Source organism: Mirounga leonina, unplaced genomic scaffold (genome assembly GCF_011800145.1).
Source record: "Mirounga leonina isolate KUSES-001 unplaced genomic scaffold, KU_Mleo_1.0 Mir_151, whole genome shotgun sequence".
Lineage (NCBI taxonomy): Eukaryota > Metazoa > Chordata > Mammalia > Carnivora > Phocidae > Mirounga > Mirounga leonina.
In genome coordinates this window covers 11,740,980-11,758,222 of record NW_023270377.1, presented here as the reverse complement: position 1 = coordinate 11,758,222, position 17,243 = coordinate 11,740,980, and positions in this window count along the sequence as shown.

Here is a 17,243-nt window from a genome sequence, read left to right as displayed (position 1 = left end):
ATTGTGCTCATATACCAGAGCAATAGTTTTCAAAGTTCAGCCTCACTATCACCTGGGAACTTGTTAGAAATAAAAATTCTTAGACCTCACATTGACCTACTGAATCAGGAAGTGTGGGGTGAGGCACAGCAATTCCTGTTTAATAAGCTCTCCATGTGATTCTGATACTTGCTCAGATTTGACCTCACCATTACCAAAAAATGCAACACCTTTATAATCCAATTCCAAGAATGCCACACTCTGACCTCAATTTAACTATAGTGCCTTCACTGTAATGGCCCTTTGACCCTGGCCAGGAACTCATCTCTCCCTTGAACATACCTTGAACACGCTGTGTATTTCAAATCACTTATTCATATTGTTGTTATTTTACTCATTCAGCAAAAACAAAACAAACTAAAAAAACAACCTCACCCTGGTTGAGACCAAACTTCAACCCATTTCTGGTCTATAGCAGAAGAGCTAAATGTGGCTAAAGAAAATCTAGTATCACTTTAAATTTGCAGCTACTGTCTTCAGGGGGCCCTTCCAATCCCTGTAGATTTTCCAGTTCTTTCCGTGTTCCCACCACCTGGGTAAATATGGTGAAACTTCACACTTCTTCCTCAGTCTTCACTCTTCCCTGATGATTTTGCTTACGATGTTACTGAGAACAGCGACAACCAGAATAGAACTTCCATCACTTCTATTCACCGACCAGCTTCTGCACCCTTATCCTCTGCCTTCCCTCCAGTTTCCCCAGATTGTGTGCACTTCTGAGTAAAATCAACTTCTTCCACCTGTGCACCCGATTTCATGCCCTCTTGCCTACTCAAGGATGTTGTTCTAGTAACTATCCACTCTTTTCTGCTTCACCAGCTTCTCTCTCTCTATTTGGTCATACTGTTATCCTACCGTATTAAACAACCACAACACTCCACCGAAGTGTTTCAGTAAAGGTCACCACTGACGTTTGTTTTCCACTTCTTTAACTTGTCAGCCATACTTGACATGACTTTTCTTCCCCACCAGCCCTTCCTTCCCTTGGCTCTCCCCATGTTCCTGCCCCTTGGCCAATCCCTCCTTCTCTAACTCCCTTCTCACCTCCCTGCCTACGATATACTGGAATTGTTCACGTCTCAGTCCTGACTCCTATTTCTTTCTCTTTCTCCCTTGGTGATATCATCAGTCTCAAGGCTTTAAATACCCTCTATCCTGTAAGCTCTATTTTCTATCTGTAGCTCAGGCCTTGAGCAAGGTCCATGCTGATGTATTCAACTGCAGACTCACCATCTCCACTGGCCTGCAGACATTGAAAATTCAGTAGGATCGACACTGAACTTCTCTTCTTCCTCAGCAAACCAGCTCTGACCACAGTCTGCCTATCTCTGTGAAGGGTAAGCACATGCTTCCAGATGCTAAGATCAAAAACTTTCAAACATCCTTGGCTTCTTTTTTTATCTCCCACATCTCACAATCACTGCATCAGTAACCCTGTTAGCCTTAAAATATACCTCAAATTTAACCACTTTTCACTGATAACACAAAGCCTAAACTAGATTATCTCTCACTTGGATTATTGAGACAGTTTCTCAACATTATCACCTCACCTTTTAGTCAATCAGTCGGAGAAATCTTTTAAAAACATCTATCAGATCTCTCCTCTCCTCAGAGCTCTACAAGGTCTTCTAGTAGAAAATCCATCAAGTTGAAAATCTAGTCAAAAATCCGAAGCCCTTATAGTGACCTACAACATCCTATATGATCTGACCTGCTCCCCATTATATCACCAACTCACTGATAATATTATCCCCTTCAGTAGTCCTGCCCCAGCCATGTTTGTCTCCTTGCTGGTTGTAGTGCATGCCAGCTGTGCTCTTACCTCAGGGCCTTTGCACTTACTAGAATAGATGACTCACTTGCTCACTTTGCTCAAGTCTTTACAAAAATGTCATCTTCTCTGTGGGGTTGGCTTTACCACCCTTTTACCAGTAGGACTTATCCTCCCTCCTTGCCTTATGCCTCTCCATATCCTTATCTACTTCAAAAATGCTATGTGATTTATAAGATTAGGGCCCCTAAAGGGGGAATGATCTGCCTTGTTCATTCTTTGTTGGTTTGTTTTCTTGCTGAATCTCAATTATGTGGAAGAGGTGCTAGAACAGAATAGTCATTTAGTAAATAACTTTTGAATGAATGAATGAATGAATGAATGAGCCAGATCGTTAAAGGTGCTCAATAAGACAGACATCATGCTTGCTCTAAACTGGAATGGGTCACAAAATTCATGCTGTTGCGCATCCTGACTCATGACTTTTCCAGAGGATTTTTAAGCAAATTAAAACCAATAATTGTTGCTCTTGCATGGGGAAAAAGACATGGAAATTGTTTTCTCACCTGGGCCAGGTCTGCAATCACAGAAGACGTACAAAATAGGGCACTTTTAACTTAGCAAATACAAAATATTTTTCCTTAAAGAGCACTATAGAGGGTACCAATAGAGCAAATTGGTTAACAATTTCTCTAAACTTTAACCCCTCCTTCCCTAGGTCTTGGCACCTGAGATGACTGTCACCTACCCTCAAGATTAACATCAGCCTCCTCACCCTTGTAAGACAACTTCAGGTTCCTAAACTTTAACTTCCAAAATCTAACTTCTATCATCCCTGTTGTGTCACTGCATCACAGGCACCTACAAATAAGCTATTTCCTAAAAAAGACAGGTCATGAATCCAAGGCCATGCATATATGAGAGTAACTGAGTAGAACTAGGACAAAAAGCAAGATTTCTTTGATACTCTATGTCAGATATCTGCAAACCTTTTCTGTAAAGGACCGGATAATAAATATTTTAGATTCTGTGGGGCATATGGTATTTGCTACAACTGTTCTGCTCTGCCACTGGGAGGCAAAAGTGGCCACAGACAATATATAAATGAATGAGTATGGCTCCATTCCAATAAAACTTTATTTACAAAAATCAAGTGATGGGCCATATTGAGCAGCCAGGCTGCAATTTGTCAACCCCTGCTTTCAGTTAATCAGTGTTTCAAGAGCTTACACTGCTTCTCGGGTACAGAAAGCCATGCACATGTTATCATTTCAGGGTTTACAAGATGTAGGTTGTACTCAAATCATTTATCTCACCTTCTCAAAGAAAGTGCTGGGGAACATTAAGGGATACCAAATCAGAAAACAGTGAGAATTCTACTGAACAGTTTTTTAAAGGAAAATATAATGAGTACACTTATACAAGTAGATATCTGCTCTTTATGTAAAGTTAGCTTTTTTTTTTTTTTTGCATTTGCAAAATGGAGTGTTCAGAAATGTGTTTACATGTCTTTCTGTAATTTTCTATAGATAGGACTGTTGATCCTTGGCAGTTAAAAACACAGGAATCAAATTTGCAACCATTACAAGACAGTAGGAATTCACTGTCCTGGATAGAACGAAACAGGAAAGCTAGCCTTGGTTATCAGATGTGAAGATGTACTGAAATAGATTTGGGGAATTGGTAACACTTTTACATCCATTAGACTTTACCTCTTTAAGTTTCCCCAAAAGAAGTGGTATAAAAGAAAGTGGCGGGGCACCTGGGTGGCTCAGTTGGTTGGGCGACTGCCTTCAGCTCGGGTCGTGATTCTGGAGTCCCGGGATCGAGTCCCGCATTGGGCTCCCTGCTCAGCAGGGAGTCTGCTTCTCCCTCTGACCCTCCCCCCTCTCATGTGCTCTCTCTCTCTCATTCTCTAAAAAAAAAAGAGTGTGGTATGAAAGGAAATACGGCAAAACCAGACATCAGTCCAATGCAGCAGTTAAAAAAAAACAAAAAACAAAAAAACTTTGTTAATGTTGGGATGAGAATAAAAGAAATGAAACAAACTGGTAAAATGAGGAATAATAATCATAATAGATAACAGTTATTCAGCACTTACTATATGCCAGGCAATGTCCTAAGTGTGTTATATATAATTCACTTAGTCCTTCACCAAATCTAAGATGCAAACACAATTTTATGGGCCAAATTTCCAGGTGAAAATAACTGAAGAAGAGATGTGTTAAATAATTTGCCCAGTGTGTCCAGCTGAGAGGTAGGACAACTAGGATTTGAACTCAGAGAATGTGATTCCATAGCTCATGCTTTTATCTGCTTAATTATATTGCCTCTGAATAATAATAGGTTATAGGGATTCTTTTTTTTAATTTGGAAAATGTTAACCCACTAATAAGCAAAATAGAAAAGCTAGTGGAGAAAGTTGAGAGAAAACAGTAAAGCAAAATCTCAAAAAAGGTGAGAAAGGAACTCATGTAATTTTAATTGTGGAAGAGAAAAGACACATTTTTAATTAAAATAGAAGGAAAGACATGTTGGTTTGAAGATCAGGGAAAGCGTAGTTGCTCACATTCAAGTATAAGAGGAGAAATCATTGGCTGACTAATAGACACAGGGGTTGGAAATTTGAGAGTGTAAAAAGCACTTGAAAGGTCTCCTGTGAAAAATTCAACAAGGTCCCCAAAGAGCTCAATCAGAGGAGGAACTCAGAGCCCAGCTGGGGCCAGGTGGCATGGATATATAATGGACCCAAACAATTATCCTATTCTGACTCCTGAAAACAAGCCAATTATAAATTAATTATCTATTCATTAAGGCAATTGCTCTTGTGACTCATTAATCCATTTCAGCTATTATAACTCAAAAGTTACAACCCATATTCCTTCATAAAAGATTCAGTAGGTCTGACTTATCACTAATTCAGACTGGCCTTCTCCTCAGTTGGTCCAAATCTTCAATATTTTTCTCTACTTACTATATTTCATCCATTCTAAGACACAGAATTGTTTCAGATATTATCATCACAGAAATCAGGTTATGTCTTACCCTTGACGATAATATTGGGCATATTTTTCCCTAGCGGTACATAAAATAATGATGTATCTTACAATCTATGACATATTAGATTAGATGAACAACATTATTTACTTTGCCTTCAATTAACCTGACCACTTCTAAGTCAAGGAAAGGCTAGACACTTAGCCTCAACAGTACTCAAGATTTCTATGGCTCTTACCTAACACATTTCCACATGTGTTATTTTGTACTCATGCCAAACCTATGAGATAGGTGTTTATTATCACTTCTTTTCACAGACTGGGAATCAGAGGTCCAGGAAGTTAACTCCCCTGCACAAGGTCACTAACTCAAGGAGCCAGGAGCCAAATGCACATCTTGGGCACTGGCTCTGCTTCTTCTACTACCCCTCCATGATTACCTCTAGGCTTGTGCTCTGAATAAAAGTCCTACTATCCTACACTGTAACCAAGGTCTATCAACTAGGTACAACTTTGGTTATAACTGACAACCTCTCACCATCAGTGTAGAGGAAAGGCATTTGATATAAGAATCTTACCCAGTATCATTCTGTATTCATGAATAACAACAGGCAAAGAAACCGGTTGTGAAATCACTTCCTATCCTTTGAATTTCTTTAATTTCACAGACCATGGTCATCAAAATTCCAGGGTCTTCATGCTGATAGACAGAAGCCTTCTTGTATGCAGGAAAAGAAATTTAAAAAAATAATAATAAAAAGAGCATGCACCAAACTGCTCTGCAGGATCAGGGCAATGCTTTGAGCTGATGGAATAAATAAAGATAGTCAATGTCATTATGCAGCCAGTGGAAAAACAACCCTCAACTCTAGATTTATTTGAAGACAACCAGAAAGAATAAAACAACACGAAACTGACACAAAAGTCTGTTACTTACAGGGAACTCAATTAAATATGTCAAATGGCCAATAAAACTGTAATAGTCAACCCTTCTTTTCAGCATCACAAGATACTGTTTACCTTACATTACCCACAAAATAGGCTGCTTGCAGGTGATGGGGTGAGCTACCCTCAGATTACCAGGCAGCCACGCCAGTTTGGATGTTCATGCGAACAAAACAGTCAAACTTCTAAATTACCAGTCTGGCTGAAGAACCAGATTTATTTTGAGAGTTTGGTGACTAAAATAAATAGACGTAAAGCCTGAGGATGGGCAGGTTCTACTTGGGTTGAGGGCCAGATTGCAGCCAAAGGCAGGGAAAAAGGCCAGGGGGGGATACTATAGAGAGGATAGTAAATGATAGTAAATTTCTGAACCAACTCCATCACATGGAGATTTAGCCAAGTGCTATTGTAGACTCAGGCTATTAGACAGTAAAATGCATTGCCAAGGGGTAGTAAATAAAACAGAGTGGTACTGAGGCAAGGACAGAGTCAACAATGGACAGGTTATGGTAATTTAACCAAACAAGGGTAGGAGGGAGGGTGGTTTAGTAAATAATTTGTGAACAAAGGGCCAACAGTTTGGAAACACAGGTAAAACCGGATTACTTCTTTAGTTAAAACAAATTTCAGATGAATCAGAAACCAATATGTAAAAAAAAAAAAAAAGGAAACCATAAGAATACTAAAAAATATTTTAATAATCTTGGAAAAAAAGACTTTCTAACAATCTCAAAAATCAAAAACAAAGTAAACATCCATAAAGGAAAAAGATCAGCACATTTAACTCCATAAAACTATGAAGTTCTACATTGCCATATTTCTCCAAAACAAGACTGAAGGATATAGGACAACCTGAAAAAACAGAAACAAAAACAAAATTATTTTCAAGCTTATTCCCCTAAAAATTTCAAAAATTAAAATATCTATTTAAGCTTTAGCAAATCGATATTTAAAAAAATAGAAAGCAAGAGACTTTTAACGCCACTTCACAAAAGAAAAACAAATGACTCTGCAATGAGGGATCTTATTTGGGTGATGAAATGTTCTAAAACTGATTTTATGGTGATGGTTGCACAACTTGGTAAATTTACTAAAAAAGAAAAAAGAAAATCATTGAATTGCACACTTGAAATGGGTGAATTATATGATATGTTAAATAAGCCTCAATAAAGTTATTAATAAAAGGACCAATAAACATTAAAAGAGATGTTCTTCCTCATTAATATTCAAAGAAATGCTAACAAAACAACACCTCCTGCAATGCTCTCCTCCCTAAACTTCCACAACATCATATTGTCCTGGTTTTCCTCATTCTTCTGTCTCCCTTGTTCATTCCTCTGTTTCTAGGGGTGGCCATTCCCTAGGCTTCTCTGCTGAACTCCCTTCCCATTTTACCACATTCCCTCCCTAGAAATTTGCCCTTGCAACTGGCTCTGTACCAACAATAGCAACAATGTAAAACAACATGGCAGACCTCCTTTCTAAGCTCAGGAATGGTGTATCTGACTTTCTGCTTGGTGTCTCCACTTGGTTGAATGGTGAACATATCAACTCTGACTCACAGTTCTCTTCCTCAAGTACTCCACTCCTCCGTATGTGGTTTCTCCATCTTCTTGTTCCATTATGCCAAAACTCGGAGATTCATCCTTGGTACCTTTAGCCTCCTTACTTCCCTCATCCAATTCACCCCCTATTCCTATAGGATCTGTGTCAAAAATATCTCTTGACTCCATTCACTTCTTTGAGACCCTATAGTTTCCCTAGAGTTCAAACTATCATCATCTCCCACTGAACAATTCCAAGAGCATCCAACTGGTTTCCCATTCCTACTCTTTTCCACTTTAATCCATTCTCCCCAAACTACCAGCCTCATTTTTTTAAAAGCAAATAAGCTTTTTGTGCTGGGCACCAAGATGCATCCCTCAGATTCTGCTTCAGTGGCATCCAGAAAGTGAGACTGATGTCAATCCCTTTAGAGTGGCCATGGCTGCAAAGAACTGCCTTGCTCCAGGTCACACCCCATCCCAGGGAAGCCCATATCCAATTCGAGGCAGAAGAATAAATGCCCAAACATCTCAGCATCACTGGGACTACGAAAGACCACTGCTCCATTTAAATAGGCTGTGGTTAGACCCAAACCCCAAGTCACTTTCTCTCTCTGCCCAATTGTTTTATCCCTTCTCCCACAGATGCTAATCCTAAGAGCACTCCTTAATAAGCATCTTTTCCACTCAATTCTGCCTCAGTTTACATCCTTGGAAAGGAATCTGCAGCTGTCTTTTGCTTCCCTGCTTGAAACCCCACAATCGTATTTTGGGGGTTCTGATCTAGAAAGATTCCTCTCTTATGACCCTCCTGCTCCAGTCATGCTGAGTCTCTGTCTTCAGATGAACCAAACTCCTACAGGTGTTTTAGCAAACTCCTCAGGATTTGTGCACTGGAGGATACAAAATAAAGTTTCATCATGTTAATGGTATCCAAACCACTATAGACTATGGGATGCAGATCATTCATAGATAACACATTTCATCACTTTATAAGCTTCTTATAGGAATGGCTCTGTCTTAGAGCCACTTAACATTCTCTATAGCACCTGGCACAGAGCTTTGCTCACAGCAGATGCCCAATAAATAAAATGTGTATGGAATTGAGGTATGTGTCTTGGCAACAAATTCTAAATTGCAGGACCAAGTCACTATCAGTGAGGGAATCCTCAAACAGCTTTCTACTACAGCTAAAGCCAAACTCCAATGGTGAAAGGGGATGGAAAGACAGGAGACGATTGATATATAAAGTGTTTAGCTGCCTTATAAAGTTGGGATCAGAAAGTCTTTTAAGGCAAACTAAAGCACAACCTCAGCAATGACTCAGATGCAAGGTATTGAAGGAAGTAGCAAGTGTAGTGGGCTATCTTTTCTCAACTCCTGATTATCACATCTCAGGAACTCCCTTTCAGGTAAAGTTTCTTCTTGATTAATTCATGCTTGATCTATTCTATTCCATTAAGTCCTTCCTCTTCCCTCACTGAATCGTGTGCAAGTGGATCCAAAGCAAAGAATTACTTTATTCTCCCTATTCATAGTACATCCCTTCTCTTCAATTCCAAGACCCTTTATTTAATGACATTTTCCTTTCTATTCAGGATCTCTATCAACAAACTCCTATCATTTTGGCTTATACATAAGTGCACACAGCTAAATGAGATGAACTATACATTCTTTTTTTTTAAAAGATTTTATTTATTTACTTGAGAGAGAAAGAGTGAGACAGAGAGAGAGCATGAGAGGGGGAGGGTCAGAGGGAGAAGCAGACTCCCTGCTGAGCAGGGAGCCCGATGTGGGACTCGATCCCGGGACTCCAGGATCATGACCTGAGCTGAAGGCAGTTGCTTAACCAACTGAGCCAACTGTACATTCTTAAAGCTAACAACTGTGGCCCCTTTAAAAAGAACTTCCTTCTTAGAAGGCATTAGGAAAGTAAGTACAGTTGACCTTTGAGCAGCATAGGGGTTAGGAGCACTGACCCCCTCCACAGTGAAAAATCCACATATAACTTTGACTCCCCCAAAATTCAACTACTAATAGCCTGTTGTTGACCACAAGCTATACCAATAACATAAATAGTCGATTAACACATATTGTATATGCTATATGTATTACATACTGTATTCTTAAAGTAAGCTAGAGAAAAGACAAAGTTATTAAGAAAATCATAAGAAAAAATACATTTACAGGACTGTACTGTATTTATCAGAAAAAAAAAAAAAGAACAGTGTATAAATGGACCTGCAAGGTCCAAACACTTATTGTTTAAGGGTCAACTGTATAACGATTTAAATAACTGAAAAGTTCTGGAAAAATAATCCATTTGCATTCAAAAGATCTCCAGTAGGAGACAACCATGACTTAACTGGCAGGATAGCGTCTCCTTAATCATGAATGACATATTTGTTTGGGGTTTTATATTTGATAGATAAACAGATGGCTTATATTTTAAAAATCATTATAAAACAGCTCTTTAAAGATGTGAGGAACCTGGACAAACAACAGGTAATAGAAGTTGGTGGAAGAAAAGGAATGACAAATCGCCCCTAAACAAGCCAGAAACTTAATTATCACCTTTACTGAAATCCAAACACCCGGCCTCTTGTTTCAAGGAGAACTACTCACAGAATATTTTCATGACTAACCTTATGTTTGCAACTAAAGATTAAAAACTAAATATTATTTGACAAGTTTTTATATGACAACATACAGAGTGGCTGGAGCCTGGCTGTTGACTCAGACATTTCTGCCAACCTCCTTTGCCTGCCAAAATATAGCTTCAATAAGCACACATAAATTTTATTTTTAATAAATAACCACAAAACGGTTTCATAAACAGACTAAACTGTGGATAATTGTAGCTTACAATGAATATGTGTTACAGTTTCAGTAAATAGAAGTTACACAGTCTGAAATTGGCACACCCTATCTCCATCTTATGGATTGATGGCAAACCAGCTCATGTTGGAACAGCCCCGTGATTTTTCTTGGTAAGAGGCCTACATCCTAACTACTTAGGCTCCTGCCTTCTTGCAGTAGCCCTCCTGTTTGTCTCTGCAGACATTAGGTTTTAGAGTCCTGAGAATTTAAAAGGATAGCTGAGGTCTCCACTTGGTGTCCCAAAAGGGTCTTTGTGGTAAGAAAAGTTCTTTATGCCCTGAACCAACATGTAGACACCTAGGATGGTTAAAATGAATAAATAAAGGGCATTTGGGGGAAATAAATACTGATGTGATGAGAAGGAACCAGTGAGAATAAACTGTTCTTTCTAACTAACTTTTCTTGGAATTTACGTGTTCCTTCTAGTCAAAGGATCTTTTTGGAAGAGTGCATTGACTTTTCCTCTGCTGGCAGTTTTTTTTTTTTCTTTCTTCCTTTCTTTCCTTCTTTCTTTCTTTTTTCTTTTTATGAGTAAATCAACTGATTCCTTAAGAAAAAAAGTAGCTTACTGAAAGCTTAATTAATTCTACTTTTTCTCCTTTAGAAATAAGCTTTATTTTTAATCTTCCCTGACCACACAGGTACTTTGATGAACTTCCCACCCACTCATGGAAAAGAGTTCCACATTCCTGACACTTCCAGTTCTGAGTCTCCAAATTCACCTTCACTTCACATTGACGACTAGGAAACATAGATGGAGAAAAGTCAAAGGAGGGGGAGGAGGGGGAGTCTTTGGTTATTTGTTTTGAGGGGTTTTTTGTTTGTTTGTTTTTTAACAGTTTGAGCTTCCTTGTGAAGATGAGGAAGGAGGTTTATCTCTAGTAAGAACAAGCCCTTTGTGGAAAAAAGAAGTGATGATTGATCAAACGGTATTCAGGATTCCACGCATGCCAAGATGTTGCTAGGTTAAATGGTAGAGATGACCCAAAGACCCTGCACTGTTTGAAAAGAAATGAAGTAACTCCGGCAACATGTTCCACATTCCTATTTGTACTCGATAATGGTACATGTTTTACATTCTACCTTTCACTCAGCTCACAGTGGGACTTGTGCAGCCACAATTTACAGAGAACCTCCTTCCTGGATGTCTGAAACTGGGACCTACGAAGGACAGGGCAAAGGGAGCAGAGAGCAGATAGAGTAAGATGGTGGCATTGACACCAGGAAGTGCCCAGCCTGGGAACATGGAACACAGCAGAGCTATGGATTAAGTGCCATATGAGCTCAGGGAGAGAATGAGTCATGCTGCCTGAGGTTGATCTCCATCAGGAGGAATGCCTTGTGGTGTTTCGTGACCTATGAAGCACTGGCAGCCCGCAGTGCCGCCTCACAATTCCGTTATGCTCTTCGGCACTGCCAAGGTTAGATTTCTGGTCTTAACCTCAGCCCTCCCCCTGTCTGCATCTTTTAAAACCCTACACAGCCCCCAGGGACATTTCTCTAGGCAAAAGCTCACTCGATTCCAGTTAACCAGTTTTTCTCTTCCTCACTCCAAATTAAAATTAAAATTAAATCTATTTCTTGTTAAGCAGTCATGTGTAGAAAGCTAGGAGGATACTGAGATATACAAGCTTATACACTGGTGGGAGAGTTAGGCAACGAAACATTTAATTGGAAAAAGATTTGGTAACAGAGGTGCAAATAAAATGTGGCAAGTTTCTGTTTGATGGGATCACAGAAGTTTCCACAATGGTTCTGGCAGGTAAGCAGAACCAACAGGGAAAACACCTTTCCTGGAACTCCAAGGATGTGTGCAAGCAAAGGACTAAAGACTCATGGGTAGGTGGCTAAGAGTGTCACCAGCACATCATCTACATAGAGGAATTGAATAAAGGGCTGCTGATTGGGGCCAGGTTGGATCCAAACCAAGAAGAATAAAAAGTTACTCTGGATAACGGGGAGCATGTGAAGTTTTCTTAGGACAAAAACAATGACTTGCACTGACCTCTGATTTAGAATGGTAATTCTGGAAACAGCAAGAAAGACAGATTGAAGAGACTCAAGTCAGAAGCTAAAATAGATTCATGTCAAGGACCAAGTTACAGTGGGGATAGAAGATTGTAAGAAAGCAGGCCCGTGGAGGCTGAAGTCAATGTTTTTCCAGTATGGACTAGGCTTCATTGTCACATCTCAACTTCTCCCACCCTTCCTTTTCAACAATCAAACAAGTGACCAAAGAAGTCAGATGTTAATTGAATAAAATGTTCTCTATCAAGAACAGTGCTGTCCAATAGAAACTTCTGCAGTAATGGATCACTTGAAATGTGGCCACTGTGACTCCATAATTGGATTTTTAAATTTTATTTAATATTAATTAACTTTAATTTACATAACCCCATGTGGCTAAATGCCACCATATTGAACAGTGCAGCTCTAGAGAATAAAATTTCACTTACTGAGTCAAGACATTCAAAACATTTCTGAAAAATTTACATTATTTTTCTACCAATTATCAGACTACAGTGGCTTTGCTGGATTTTAAAGATGATATCTATCTACCTATCAAAAGCCCCACATTAATAGATACGATGCTGTGCTTATATTTAGCTCAAGTGTAACAAAATTTCAAAAACATTTTCACTTCCAAAAGGGATTCCTTTAAGTTAGTCAGAAGTATTATCTAATCTCTAGGTCTGCTTTGATAGCCCTATCAGTGGTGGATAATATTATGGAAGTCATGAAGAGGTTGGCTAATTCCCTCTGACTCCACAGGGAGAAGGATCTGCTCCTGACTATACATTTTCCACTAAAAGTTGCCCAATGAGTCATTGCCCCATTGTAACTGAAGCACATCCGGATGACCATGGTGTGTAGTTAAATGTTTTTGTAAGTTGATTTGTGGTCTTCACTTTCTGGATCATAGAAATGATTTTGTTCAATAGTTTTTCCTCTGTGGGTTTGGAGTCAAGAATTATGATCAGTTCCTAAGACTTTCACTTTGAGTTTTCCATGCAGTTATTTTAAGAACAAACTTTTGCAATTTTCTTGGAAACAGATTCCTTGTTACATGAATTTAGATACACTGTATGTCGTGGCTATCAGGACACATGACCATTTTAATTACTCCTTAGGACCTCATATGGGACAGTGTAGCAGACTAAGTAAAACCAGAATTAAGACAACCTTTCACTTGCTAGTAATCTCTGTGATAAAATATAAGAGAGAAGCATTGGAGGAAAATTAGTAATAGGAAGATTTTGGAACATTTTATTTATACATTGGTGTCTCCAGTGGAACAAGTGTTTAGAAGGTAGCTATAATAATGTGAATCTCTGGTAACCTTTAAAAACAGGATAGATTGCCTTGAAATGATAAGGAAGAAAGAGATATGCCTAAAACCACAAATATTGGTGTTTTTTAAACTGGGTCACAACCCCGGAGGTCAGGAAATCAATTTAGTGGATTAGAACCAAATTTAAAAATGAAAGGAATGGAATAGAATAGAATAGAATAGAATAGAATAGAATAGAATAGAATAGAATAGAATAGAAACTATCAATGTATATCACACATACTGAGGGAGGGAAATGCTGTCATACAACTCTGTCAATTGTGTTTGTGTAAGTATGTTCTGAGTTGTGATGAAAATAAGTATTTTTTACAAAGCATTACTGTACAGAGAGCTTGAAAGCCACTCATTACAGATGACAGGATTTGGTTTCCTGGCTGAATATATTGTTCCATGTGACTAAACATCTATTCTATGTCTGATAAAGGATTCAGTTACAAGAACAGAAAGCCCAATACATGGTTACTTCCCTCAAATATTTTACCCTTTAATGTATACGCACAAATCATTATAATAAAATGAATACTACAACAGATGGATGAAGAGTTATCTTGGGGACATGGCAAAGGGGACCTCTAATCCTGCATGTGATGGAAAGCAGACAGAAGGCAAGGGAAAGTCTTCACAGAGTGGCATTTTATTTGTCCTTGAAAAATAGGTGACTTGGAAAAACACAGAGAAAGGCATTCCGAGAAGACAGACTGTCTTACATAAAGGTTGAGATGTGCAATCTCTTGTGCCTACAGTCTGGGGTGGTACTTGAATTTCATTGCACAGATTGGTCATTTAAAAGCCTTCAAACCCAGAGATGTAGTGAAAGTTGAGATATTTTATTTTGGTTGCTTTTGACTTGTTCATAATATGATAGTGTTTGATTTGTATCTTTAAACTATCACTTAAGAGCAAAGTTTATCAGAAGGAGGGGCGCCTGGGTGGCTCAGTCATTAAGCGTCTGCCTTCGGCTCAGGTCATGATCCCAGGGTCCTGGGATCGAGCCCCGCATCAGGGTCTCTGCTCGGCAGGAAGCCTGCTTCTCCCTCTCCCACTCCCCCTGCTTGTGTTCCCTCTCTCGCTGTGTCTCTCTCTGTCAAATAAATAAAATCTTAAAATCTTAAAAAAAAAAAAAGTTTATCAGAAGGAAAAGTTCATCTCAAATGGGTCAAACATTATACTTCCTAGGAAAGAAAACAAAAGTGATTTGCTTAATAACCCAATTTAGAAAATCATATGTAGCTCAAACTTCTTTCCTTTGTTTGAATAAAACAAATATTTATTAGAAAATAGAATAGTACATAATCAGAAAATCAAGAAAATTAGGTCATGCTTTTACATAGTTATAACTCTTATAAGATATATATCATTTAACTTAACTTCACACTTATAAAATTTACATCATATTGGGGATTGGGTAGAAATTGAGGTCCAGAACCAGGCATGTGTGTCACAAACAATCACGAAAGGCTTTTGGAGCCAATTTAGACAGCATATGTGTGCTTTATAGGCATGAAATTATAGAGTTGAAGGCACTACTTCAAAATAAAACTTTTCATTAATTGTTTTCCTTGGTATCATTTACACTTGAGTGTGAATATATTTGGTATTTATTTCAAATCCATTTCCTTTTCCTTTCTTTTTTCCATGATTTCTTACAGAGAGTTTTTCAAATAGCATTTCAACTCACAGGCACCAAATGATGCAGCAGAATCTAGCAGAACTTTACATGTTAATCAAGACAATTGTTAAAAGAGATAATCAATAAATTGTATCTGACTAGGTAAATCATCTTAATCATTCTTTTTTTTTTTAAGATTTTATTTATTTATTTGAGAGAGAGAGAATGAGAGACAGAGAGCAGGAGAGGGAGGAGGGTCAGAGGGAGAAGCAGACTCCCCACCGAGCAGGGAGCCCGATGCGGGACTCGATCCCAGGACTCCAGGATCATGACCTGAGCCGAAGGCAGTCGCTCAACCAACTGAGCCACCCAGGCGCCCCTCATCTTAATCATTCTAAATGTACTGTATGTGTGTGTGTATTTTTCTTAAGATGGAAAAAAAAAAAAAAAAAAACCTTTCAATTACTTTTCAAATAGTCTCAAATAATGAACCTTGTATTTTTAAAATTTTCTAACATTACATATTCATTATTTTATTATGTACATCATAATTAGACTCTACATTTATATTTGTATGAGACATAAATTTGGATTGAATTTTTTCCAACTGATCAATGTAGGCTATTTCAGTGGGTTGCAAAGTCTTTAGCTCTTTAAATCACTTTCTTCTCAAATCATTATAGCATTTTAATGAAAATTATTCTGCATTAAAATGAATAGGAAAAACAAACCATTGTTCTAGATCAGAATCACGATGATGATGGGCACAGTTACTATTTCTGTTGTTGTCGAAGTATGGTTGACACGCAACGTGACATTAGTTTCAGGAGTACAACATAGTGATTGGGCAGCTTTGTAGGCTATGCTGTGCTCACTACAAGTGTAGCTCCCACCTGTTACCATACGATACTATCATAGTGTCAGTGACTATATGCCCTATGCTGTACCTTTTATCTTTGTGACTTACTGATTGCATAACTGGAAGCCTGTATCTCCCACTCCTGTTTACACATTTTGCCCATTGTCTACCCCTCCGGCAACCATCCATATTTATGGGTCTGTTTCTGCTTTCTTTGTTCATTTGTTTCATTTTTTAGATTCCACATATAAGTGAAATCATATGGTATTTATCTTTTGTTGTCTCACTTATTTCACTTGGCATAATACCCTCTAGGTCCAACCATACATATACACCCACAAATGGCAAGATCCCATTCTTTTTATGGCTTAGTAATATTCCTCTGTGTGTGTGTGTGTGTGTGTGTGTTTATACCACATCTTCTTTATCCACTCATCTATCAGTGGGCTCCTGGGTTGCTTCCATAGCTTGGCTATTGTAAATAATACTGCAATATATATCTTTTCAAATTAGTGTTTTTGTTTTCTTTAGGTAAATACCCAGTGGTGGAATTACTGGATCATATGGTATCCCTATTTTTTTATATTTTTAGGAATTTTCATGCTGTTTTCCACAGTGGCTGCATCAATTTACATTCCCACCAACAGTGCACAAGGATTCCTTTTCCTCTACATCCTCACTAACACTTGTTATTTCTTATCTTGTTGATGAACCTTGTACGCTAGATTTTGTAATTTCCATGGGAATTGCCATTGTAAAGACTTTGGCCTTGCGGTTATAATTTAGTCTCCAAAAAATTACTTGTTTATAATGACTTTGATTTGAAATGAGAAAATAAATGATAACATTTCCAAGCTTTATCATAACACAGTTTGAAAACAAAAATTAAACCTCCCTGCTCAGGTATCTATTAAATTTTTCAGGTCTTAGAAGGGAGAGGCACAGTAATTATAATTGCAGTCTTTACCTAAGACTTAAAAGTCAAACAAACACAAAAGAATCATAACTTTTCAAAGCAGTTCCTAAGGGTTTTCCAGAATAGGAAAAGTGATTATGAGTTGGCTTGTGTTTGGGTTTGGTTTTCATCTTGCAGGAATGAATATCAGACTGAAATATATATACACATATATTTGCTCCTTTCCCCAACTGCCTGAAGGCTATAATGTCAGATTTTTCAAATTCTTCTCTACGTCGGAGGAATTAGATATTTCCGGGAGCACCAAGATGGGTGCCTTTCATTTCCGCAAG